We start from the raw sequence: 12230 nt of genomic DNA, 5'->3' as shown, positions 1-12230 counted from the left end.
TACATCAGAGTCATTTCTTGTAGGACAGAATGGAAAAGTTGCAATCCCTGCTGTACGAAAACCTTTCACTGTTGCTTCAAAAAAGATACCTGAGCCAAATATAAAAAAGGAGACTGTAACTGTTAGTAAGAATCACAAGTGTCAAAAATGTGGGAAATCTTTTAAATTGGGCAAGCAGCTCAGAAGTCACATGTATACTCACAGTGAGGAACGACCCTATGAATGTAAGGTATGTCCAAAGAAATTCAAACGTAAGCATGAGGCTCGTTCCCATGAACGGATCCACAGTGAAAAAAAGAGTCACGTGTGTGATATCTGTGGTTACGCTGCTACGTTCAAGAGTACTTTGGAGTTCCACAAAATGAGACATCTTGGACAATTTCCCCTATCGTGTGACAAGTGTGGTAAAGGTTTCTTTTCGAAACTGGACTTAGAAGGGCATATGAACGAACATATGGGTAAGAAACCTTTTAAATGTGATTTGTGCGACAAGTTTTTCCTAAACAAGAAACACTATACATACCACATGAAGAGTGCGCATCCTGACCCTGACGAGAAGTGCAGTTATGTCTGTAAAAGGTGTGGGAAATCTCTGAACTCTTTACCTGCATTCCGTGCTCACAAGAGGTTACACACCAAGAATGAAAGGCCTATGTTTGTTTGTGATGTCTGTGGGAAAGCTGTAACAACACATACATCACTTGTAACTCATAGAAGAACTCATACAGGTGAAAAACCATATGAATGTCAGGCATGTGGCAAGAAATTTAATTCAGCAAGTTCCCTCAAAGTTCACCGCCTCATACATACAGGTGAACGTCCCCATTCATGTGACATCTGTGGTAAATGCTTCACTCAGCGTTCCTCTCTAATTGTACATAAGCGTTACCACACAGGTGAGAAGCCGTATCACTGCCGTGTCTGTAATCAGCGCTTTGTTACTCGAACACTGTTGAAGGTTCATCAGAGGACTCATGGTCCAGACTGCTCTTAGTGACACAGTTACACATTCTAAAGTCGTTTTTAAACAGTAACAATATTTATAGTAATAGAGTTTTTTTTGTATTTTTTTTTTTTTCCCTGAATAAATTGTATTGTTAGTAGCAGGAGTATATTGATGTATCAGGATTTTTCTTATTATAGCCCCCAACCAATAATGGTATTGAGGTTTTGTAATCCTGAAGTTGGGGATTTTGTGTTAGATTTCTCTCGTATGCCCATATGATAGTAGGTTTATTATAATTCAGTTATTTCTTTCAATGCTTTACAATCTCAATACTGAATTTACAGAGCCTATCAGAAGTTTAAATTTGTAGGAAAATTGATCACAATTTCTAGCTTCAAAATTACATGAATTGTAGTTGTAAGGTAAAGACAGAATTTATTTTGTATGTATTTATTTTATTTATTTGCTTATAAAGTTTTAGTCTGGAGTTTTGCGATACTAAGTGACAGTGATCCAAATTACATTTTGTTACCTGAGTTGTATTAGTTAAAACTGTTGAATGCTTTTACTATGACACTGAAAGTTTGGAGAAAAGTGACATTGGAAGGACATTATATATGTGCAGGGTAAGTGTTTTTTAATTTATTTTTATCCTCTGCTTGAGAAAAATAATCATCGTATGTACAGTTAAGTAACAATTTGTATTGGTTGGATGAAAAAAGCGTAAAGAGAAAATCAGTAAATATAACCATTTTAATGGACAAGGCATTTAAAAGAAAATTGGTAACTTTGCAGAAAAATGAATTCCTTACATTGAAGGGGTGGCTAATACTGTAATACAAACTGTAATGACCATGTCTCTAAACTAGAATCCATTGTTTTGTTAATAAAATAAGATTTTGTCTAAAGGTGTGTGTGTATGTATGTATGTATGTATGTATATATATATATATATATATATATATTTTAGGTTCTTGTATTTTTTATGAGTTTTTAATCTGTATTCTTTCACCCATACTAACTTAGTTGGTGCAAATTACCTACTCTTTATATGTTCATATGAGTCTGCTTTGTATAGACTTTGTGTATCCTGTATTTAAGAAATATAATTTATGAGATGAAGTACTAGTTTCACCTTATTCCTTGAGAATCCCTTCTCTCCCTGTGATTGAGACTGTGCTCTGCATTATCTGTATTACGAATTTAAGGAACTTTGCATACTTTATCATGATTGTGGGTCAGGTTGAAGTAAAATTAAAATGAAGAAAGTAGATCTCTGGGCAAGTCCTGTGATCAGAAAATTAACTCCTCTCGTAGACAACTTGTTATAGCTTTGAGTGTATACCTTGTGTCTATTTTAATTTCTTACTGCTGAATCATTTTCACTGTGCACAGTTGTGTTGCCAGTTTCTGTCATTTGACTTGGAACATAGAAAATAATCTATTGGACAATCACTCATGAATACCACTAACTGTTATTACAGAGTAGAAATGAAATGCATAGTTCTACTTCACAATGTTCTGCACTATGTGCTTTATTGTTTAGGATTTTACCAATCAAAACATGTTGCATCTGCCTACTTATTTTATCTTGTACAAATCCAGTTATGTATTGTAGGGCGACTAAGAACTTTGACACCTGGAACATTCTCTGCAAACTTACTTTGCACTTGTTGGACAGAGTTAGTGAGTAGATAAAAAACATAGTAAACGAAGATATTTCAGTTGCAATCACACAATTGCCACGAAAGAAACTTTCGACGAGTACCTAACACAGCAGGAAGTTTAACTCAATCTCATGGGAACTGTGTGCTTCCAGCTGTTTTGTGTTTGTCCTACTTCATGCAGGACTTAATTTTAATGAACATTCACAATGTGAGGTATCTGACCAGCACGACATTTAATTAGTGCTATGTCTATGGGCCCGAAAAAATGTTGTGCACCCAACCAACTAACTTATGCAAATCTTAGAGGATGTACAAGACGAAGTCTAGCTGGTTACCGAGTTTGTTCCTTGTAACCTAGCTAGTTGCTGGATAGAAAGTCAGGGTGATCAATATGAAGCTTGTTTGCATCTGTCAGTCAATATAGATGAACTCACTCTGCTTTCAAATTTGACCGTACTTTGCAGATAGAAACTAACCCACATGATACGTAAACTGAGAAAAATATCTTAAAACGTAAATTTAAATATTAAGTTCACAAGTAAATATAACTACATAGTTATTGCTTTAACTAAAAGCATGTTGCAGGATGTAACTTTAATCAAAATATAGAGTCTTGGAATTATTCAATTATTGAGATATTACATTTATTTTTTGGTTGGTTCATTTCTGCAGAATGTGGTCCATTTGCCTTTTGAAGACAGTAACATTTTTTTGGAGAGCTTCGTCTGTCATAATAAAACAATTTCATAAAGCCCCATGTAGTTCATTCTAATGCAAATAGAACATTGATAAAATAATACGGGTTTGCCAAAAGGTCAGTACTAATAATTATCTCAAGTTTTTAAACTCACCACTTACTGCAAAATATAAATTTTTCATTTAGACATTTATTTACTTTTGGTATCTATTTCAACTCCTACTCCATCCCACAATTTCACAATGAGATATTGGTATTGGTGATTGGGATGAGCCTGATTCCAAAGAACATGTATCTTGTAAACATTTGAAATTAATGTTTCACAATCCATTATACACGTTGGAATGAATAGCAGTTGGCCTATAGCACATGGTGAAGTGTTCACAGACTCTGAGGACGCATGTGCATGTGCAGGTAGTTTGAAAAAATGAGGGGATCCATTCTACCATTTACCATTGGGCTAACAGGTTAGGTAGCAATTGACCAAACAATCTTCGTCTTGCATGTCTTCATTGCGTAACATTAGGCATTCCTTCCAGCAAGGTAACCATTCAGGCTACCAGTTACCAACCAAGCTTCATTTTGTATGTGCCCTTAGACATTTAGCAGTCAAACTATAATAGTGGCATGTAATAACAAATTAACATAATTATACTACTATCTAAAGCAAGCATCTGTGAAATAGAAATAGGAAAATATCGAACATTTATTTTCAGGTCAGTTTTTTTCTTTCCTCAAAATTTTGCTGCTCTGGGCCTGGACCCTTGTGGCGCATGCATAAGTTTGGGCCTGTGTGTCAAGGGTAACTCTTGCAGCTGTGGGAGTATGTGCTGCTTATCATTAAGGAAATAAAATAGGTGCACTGTATCACAATTCAGTATGAATAGACTTGTTTTTCATTATTATATTACAGTAAAATTCACTAGAGTTGTAATATGTTGTTGCTCAAATGCCTAGACATTTGTCAATGAATCTATTGTTGTAATATAAAACCCAGAATGGTATGTGAGTACCTGTTACTGCCTAGCTACAACTAACACAGAAATTGTGGTGAGTTTAGGAAGATCGAGCCCAAATGAAATAAATTCCTAATATTGAGCAGTATATTTGTTGTAATAAAGTTACGTAAATTAAAATCTAAGTCATAGAGAGTATACAGTGTTTGCTAAAAGGAGAGACTATTCACTATTAAAAATTCTATGAATTTGGGGATACAAATAGTAATAGAAATGGTTGCAATATATTTCATTTAAATTTATGCAGAATTAATTTAGTGTATCAACTTAAACTGTGCAATTTATAAAGAAAGGCATCTTGCTTTTGGGATTAGAAAGAATGTCTTTTATGTGCATTCCAGAAAACGATAGTCCATATTTTTATTTGAGGGCATAGAGCATTATGTACGTTGTTAAAGAGTAATAATTAAAAAAATGAACCATAAACAGTAATATCATTTGGAACACGATAAAAGAACTGAATTATTGTGAAACTTGTTTAGCATACATTTTCTCATTACGGGTATATGAAGTATAAAGAGAAGATAATTTTATAGTGGTGCTGCAAAAATTTCGGGAAAGACATCTTTCAATACTTCGGTCAGTTTTAAGAAAATGACCTTAATTTTTGTGAGGTGCATGAAATATATGATGGGAAAGTAATCTTAATGATACTGATTTTTTTTTGTGGGATCTCTCAGTAGTTTCAAATTAATTGTGGTTACTTCTGCCTTACAAGGAGAGTTCTTTTCAGTCCCAAAAGATAGTTTCATCAATCTTCCTGTCAAACAAAAGTTGTTTTAATTTTTATTTTTGCTATATTAGCGAATGAATATGACCCCAGAATAATTTAACCTGCAGTTTTACCATTCACTTTGTGCACAAGCTCATCCTCAAGTGCAGTTTCACATAAAGGACTTTGCTGACAGACCTTCTGCCCCCTACGAATTTGTTGTCATAAGTGTTTTCCTTATTGTGACAGAAATCTTGTCTTCTTTTGTTAGCAACCAATCACAATCCTGGTTTAGAAAAACTGACAGCTTCCCTTTGTAGCCATATGGAGGGAGAGTTGCCATATCTTTTCTGAATTCCAAGAATCCCGTCAGCATAGTATATCACTGAATGTGGCAACTATGCGGCATGGGAATGGAAAACGAGATAAAATGGTCAGAGGTGTTAGTGGTTGAAAGTTGTAAATCTGTTAAGTGGGTGTTCAAAGGAGCCACCGAACTACACACGATTATAGTAAATGACTTGCCTTCAATTAATTTTATCATACTAATATTAATAATTACAATCTTTGTCAATTGCATTTAAATTTGAAATAGGAAGTGTTTCTGTGATCTTCCTGTGATGCTGTTGAAAAAATGTTTTGTTTTTTAATACTTCTGAAGGATTAGTTGGGTTTGAACTCTTAGTCAACACAATAATGTATCTGTAGATACTAATGTGGTTTTTGGTCTGCATTTCCATACAAGTGAGTGGAATATATGGAAAGTAAAATTTAACACTAGTCACATTTTCGCATCATCCGCGGTATAAGACAGAGATTAGTTCAGATTTAAAACAAATTTAGGAATATAATGCACAGTTTCACTTATATAATATAGACTGAAATGGTGTTCATATAAGATCGATTGTGATGTTAGAGAATTGTGAGTCAAGGAATGATATAAATAAATATTGATATACAGGGTGATTCACAAGGATTTACCGGCACTCACAGAGCTTATTTCTGAAGACATTCTGGGCAAACAGTGTCATATAAACATGTGCACTAATCTTAATATTTTCAGAGTTATACTAATTTGAAGTTGTTAGTAAAATACCTTTTTTCTTTAGTTTTGAGGGTAAAAGAATATTACAAATACACAATGAAGTATTCAGAAGTATCATTTCTTTAATTGGCTAGTGTTCTGAAGCTAAAAATGTATTGAGTTGCTTCGTACAGATTTTGTTTTTCAACTTTTAACTAAAAATTACATTATTCTTATCCACCTATCACAAGAATTGTTATAAATCTTACGTCTTCAGGAACTTTACACTTTAATAATTATGCATAAGATGACTAGACATCCTCTTTTGTCTGGACATGTCCCTCTTTTTAGGTATTTGTCCAGGGTCCGGGCAGATTTAAAAAAAAAATCAAGAAAAGTCCCCCTTTCATTACTTGTATGGCTCATATTTTGAAATTATTAATTTTCCTGTACATTGCAGCAGCATCGACAGTATATACTCTTCGTAAATTATCGTAACCTCTTTGCATACAAAGTAATATTAAATTCGCATTTTATGCGGTCTTTTTATGTATTTTGATAATAATTATAGTTCCTTTGGCTTTCATATGTAGTTAACTGTAAAATCATTTTATATTAGGTTTTATCATAAGTATACTGCAATAAAATAGATATTGGAATAATTTTAATTATAATATATGCCTATGCCTAAATCTAAATAGAGTCCTCTTTAATAATTATACTTCCTTTGACTTTCATATGTAGCTAACTGTAAAAGCATTATTATTAAGTTTTATCATTAATTATTTTTGTAATATTAACATACTTTTAAGTATGATAGAAGCCTAAATTTGTACTGTAAATATTTTGTAAGAAAATAGATACTGACGTAATTTGTAGTATAATATAGGCCTAAGCCTTAATGTAAGTACATATTTTCTGTCCTCTTTTTTCAAACAATGTCCTCCTTTTTGAAGCTTTGTGTCCTCTTTTCTATTGATGTGAATCTGGTCACCTTAATTATGCATCCTAATTTACAGTCTTTACAGTTTACTTTACAGTTTAATAATGCATCCCAATGTACAGTCTTGAAGAATTGACAACAGTGGCGTTATTTGTAATAATTGTTGTGATAAAATGCGTAAGAAAAATGTAATTTTGTAGTTAGAAATCGAAAAAAAATTTGTATGAAGCAACTTTGGAATTCACAACATATTTTTAGCTTCAGAATACTAGCTAATGAAAGAAATGATGTACTCCTGAATAGTTCAATCTTTTTTTATAATGTTCTTTTACCCTTAAAACTAAAAAATAATGGTATTTTACAAACTACTTCAAATTAGTGTAACTCTGAAAATAATGAGATTAGGATACTTACTTGTACATGTTTATATGAGAGTTTTTGCTCAGAATGTCTTAGGAAATAAGCTCCATAAGTGGCGGTAAATCCTCGTGATCACTCTATATAATATTAATTTTTTTTACAGCTATTCAGAAATTAATTATTATTTTAAGTTATTACTGCCTGCAAAAAAATTATTATGATTATAAGATTTGAAAATACGTTTTGATTGTCTTATGTTTACTCCTTTATTTTGTAACTTCTATCGAGCATGTATGTTTTTGTAGTAGTGGAGTACAGTGAATTAATGTGGAATAAAGTGATAGTATAAAACAAATTACTGTTTTTATTTATTCATTTCAAAAGTCCATTTTGACATGTGCTAGAGGCAGTGGTACCTTTATCAATCACTCCACGGCAGGAGCTATGAAGGAAGGATTTTATGATTTATTTAGGTTATGTTAATCCTATAGTGTTACTTGTACTTTGTTTCCAGAATTGACAAACAAATTTTTGATTGGTTAGTTTACTGTCATATAAGAAGGCAGTAACACATAGGAAAATGATTGGTATACAAAATGCGTTGTTGTCTCATAAAGCAATGGAATGGAGAAGATGGGGAAAGCAAAACTCATAGACTCACTACTCACACGTAAGCGCTGCATTCCTGAAATCTGTAAAAATTTTGTATGAGCAATCCTCTTTGATATGAAGAACCCAGTGCCTGCATTCACTTTCCATGGCAAAATTTAAATCATGGAGTGGTACAGTAGTTTCAACGCAAAATTTAATTCTGAACATAATTTAGAACAAGGTTGCACAAGTAGTGAAACATGCAAGTAAAGTTGATTGACTGTCTTCACACCACATGATCTGGCATAGAAACAGGATCATCCTCCAACATGATGGACACATGAAGTGGTAGTGTAATGCCTGATTTGTTATTTTTATACTGAGCGATATACAGGAAACAATTTTAGTTGATTTGTCAACTGTCAAACTTTGTCTTATTTGTTACCATACCTGAATAGTGGGCAAATTGTTACATATAATGTTCGTTCAGGCAGGTTTTCATTTAATGATGCTATATCAAATGTGCAATTGATGTTAGTAAGATGAAATTTTGTCGCATGAGTCAGGATTTACTATAGGATTACCTGACGTTTGCTTCACAGTTGGGAAAGGCCTCAGAAAACTCTAAAGAAGGTAATCAACACAAGCAGGATTTGATCCCATATCTGCATATAGCTTCGGAACATGAGTCTCACTCACTAAAACACAGACAGTGCCAGTATGTAACTGTTATTATTTGTGCTCTATTTTTGTTACATGTTATTTCAGTTACAGTGGACAGTAATTATTTTGCTGTCACTATTTGAGGAATTGAGATCAAACTGGGACTAGTCATGAAGAGGTCATTGGGGGGAGGGGACAAAAAAAATTCACTCACTGCATTGTACGAGGGGGAGCCAGGAAATAACGACCGTTCTGTTGTAATAATTAAAAAAAATATATTTATTTGAAAAAACAAATTCTGTTACATAACTGAAGCTTCCTTTACTTCTCTACATAATCACCACCTACATTTAAACATTTGTCGTATCTGTTCACTAGCTTTAGAATTCCCGTGTTATACTCCTCTGCTGCCAGTTCATTAAGCCAGGTGTTCACTGTCTTCTTCAACTCTTCATCACTTCCAAAACGCGTACCACCCAGAAAGTCTTTCAGCTTAGTGAAAAGGTGAAAATCGCTAGGAGCAAGGTCTGGACTATAGAGCGGATGATCAGGTCTTCTGTGATGAGTGATGGGCATCCGGGTCGAGTTTCATCGTGGACATTTGTTCACCCATTGTTGAACATTTCGCATCATTTTCTCACATTTCTTTCATTCATTACAGTATCACCATACACTTCTTTCAATTGCCGGTAAATTTCTGCAGGTTTCAAATGTCGGGCATTCAAAAATCGAATCACACTCCTCACCTCACAGTCGGCGGGATTATCAATCACGTCGTTCATTTTGAAGTAACACAAAATGCACAATGGCGACTTGTTGCAACCAGTACTCACAACATTATGAGAACACATGTTAAGGAAGCCAGTTGATCTTCAAACAAGGAAGGGCAGTCAGCTGTGCGGCGGGTATGCGCGAACGAACGGTCGTTATTTCCTGGATCCCCCTTGTACTTGCTTTACCCCATGTTTTTGTCATTCTTATCTTGCACTTGCCCACATCTACTTCTCCCACAAGGTTTACGTTATGGATGTAGAAAAATAACATCATGAATTTTGAACAATTTACTTTCACAATAAAATAAAATTATTATATCTAATTTATTTACTAATGCTTACCTCGAAGTTATTAGTAGTCACTCCTCAATTGACACACATCTTCTGTAGTTAGTGTCTTGTTTGCTAATATTAGTAAGTCAGCAAGAATTTTGAAACTTGTCTTAGACATTCGCTAGAATAACTAAAACTATTTTCGTTATTTTGCAGTTCTTGGGCACAAACAAAAGCTTCTCTATTGACATTGTTCCTAATATATGACTTCATCCAACAGCTCCTCCTTTTCTTCCTTCTGAGATAGTGGTAAGCAATCATGAACTCATCATTAGAAGACATCTTCCAAACATCTGTGTAGTGGTCGCGTAGTGTATGTGTGTGAGCCTGTTATCTATGAGGTTAGGTTATCCTAGATTATTTTACGATGCTTTATCAACATCTTAGGTTATTTAGGATCTGAATGAGATGAAGGTGATAATGCCAGTGAAATGAGTCCAGGGTCCAGCACCGAAAGTTGCCCAGCATTTGCACATATTGGGTTGAGGGAAAACCCCAGAAAAAACCTCAACGAGGTAACTTGCTCCAGGAATCGAACCCAGGCCACCTGGTTTCGCGGCCAGACACGCTAACTTATCTATCAGTCTCTGTGTGATATCGAAGGTATCAGCTTCATTATAGTAGTGTCGTAGTAGCGTAGGACTGGAGAGAGAATGATCTTAGTAATACCAATTTCTGTAACATTGTTTTTTTTTTCCTCCTTAATATATTTCCAGAGTTAGAGAATTTAATAAACTTCTGCAATGTCGCTGTTTACCAAGTTATATTTATCCATATTTAAGTTTAGAGGACGTTGTGTCCCATCTTCACATCTACCTGTTTTACTGTGAATACATTACATTGCTATTTTTTTTTTTTGTGCTCACTTCAAACTAATCTGAAAAGTGTTTTCACCCTGTTTGATAATGTTATGGATATTAGTATAAAATGGAGAGTTTATAATCAACTTATTCTATTGGATTAAATCTTTTTTCTTTTCCGCGTTTACAATATTGGTGTTGTCTTCATTAGATCATGGCTGTTGTGTGGAGTATGGAATATTGAGTTACGGTGCTTGGCAATTAAAATGGACTTCTCAGATATTGTATAGTCTGTATTGGAAGCCACACTTGACGCATATTCGAACAAGGGGATTATTTTAAAATTATCTTCTTTCTAGGTATTCAGCTGATGCTGTTGGAATATCTGGTGGCACCTCAACTTACCATATGGATATTACAGTTATCAAGTCAGAGTTACTGTCAAGAAGTGGAACAAACCGTGAAAATGCATACTGCTATCAGTTTCCTGATGGTGAAACAAAGCATCAAGGTTTAGTTCCGAGACAAGAAGGCTCTAGTAATGAGTATTTGAGTGTTGCAGAAGAGACTCTAAGCCCGGATCATTGCACTGATGCTTCTGACAACATATTTTTTATTTGTGACTTCTGTGGTAAAGGATTTCAATCTAAAGTGCAGATGGAAGTTCATGCTGCCTTACATGAAGGGAACATGGCATTGCAATGTAATGTGTGCAACAAGAGGTACTCCTGTTTGGATGCACTTATGGAGCACAGAAGGTTGACTCACTTAGACAGACAGGAGAGTAATAAAAAGCATGTTTGTGAGCTGTGTGGTAAGGTGTTTCCCTACCGAGCTACACTTCGGAATCATCAGATATCTCATACAGGCGAAAAGCCATTTCAGTGTGACCAGTGTGATAAAGCATATCCTTACAAGTACAATCTTGCTGCTCATAAAAGAACAGTGCACTCCGACTCGGCAGCTGAGAAGAAGAGGCATCAGTGTGAGACCTGTGGCAAGACTTACGCTTACAAGCGCTCACTTCTGCTGCACATGAACTCCCATACAGGAGCAAACGTGTTCATTTGTGACATTTGTGGCAAAACACTGAGTAACAAGGATCATCTGAAGTTTCACCGTAGGATACATACAGGCGAAAAACCGAATGTATGTGATACATGTGGCAAAGCATTCAGTAAGAGATGTGATCTGAAACAGCATCAGAGGACACACACAGGAGAGCGTCCGTACAAATGTGATTTGTGCACAAAGGCATTTACACAGCGTTCTACCCTTGTGATACACAGACGTTACCATACAGGACAGAGACCATACCAGTGTGAGACATGTGACAAAGACTTTGTGTGCAGGGCACTACTCAATGTTCACATGAAGACCCATTCTAAATAAGTTGGTTTAATGCGTGATGCGTTGTAGGCTACATGTAGAAGTGTATAGTACAGCACATAGTTCTTACTACTTTTCTGCTATATGCCTTAGCATTAATTTTATTTGGTTAGGTTATACATTATTTTTCATAATTTATGAAAGAGAATTTGCAATGTAAATGAAGCAAAATTAGATAGTTTGTTTTCTGTGAATGACTTGAGCATCAGTTCTCCTTGTGAGGAATTTTACTTTAAATACGCAGAGAATGCAAGGTAGAATTTGTAGCAGAAGAAAAATGTACTAAGGAAGACCTTCAAATATTTCAATTTTTTTC

The 12230-nt window shown here is 34.7% G+C and overlaps 1 protein-coding gene across 1 annotated transcript in view; it reads left to right on the top strand.

Moving 5' to 3' along the window:
* The window catches only part of LOC138701530 (zinc finger protein ZFP2-like), a 581888-nt gene that overhangs the window by 243238 nt on the left and 326420 nt on the right, over positions 1-12230 (top strand). The window lies entirely within an intron of this gene.

Source organism: Periplaneta americana, chromosome 6, assembly GCF_040183065.1.
Source record: "Periplaneta americana isolate PAMFEO1 chromosome 6, P.americana_PAMFEO1_priV1, whole genome shotgun sequence".
NCBI classification, from domain to species: Eukaryota; Metazoa; Arthropoda; class Insecta; order Blattodea; family Blattidae; genus Periplaneta; species Periplaneta americana.
The sequence above is the reverse complement of the archived record's forward strand: the minus strand, read 5'-3'. Positions and strand labels throughout refer to the sequence as shown.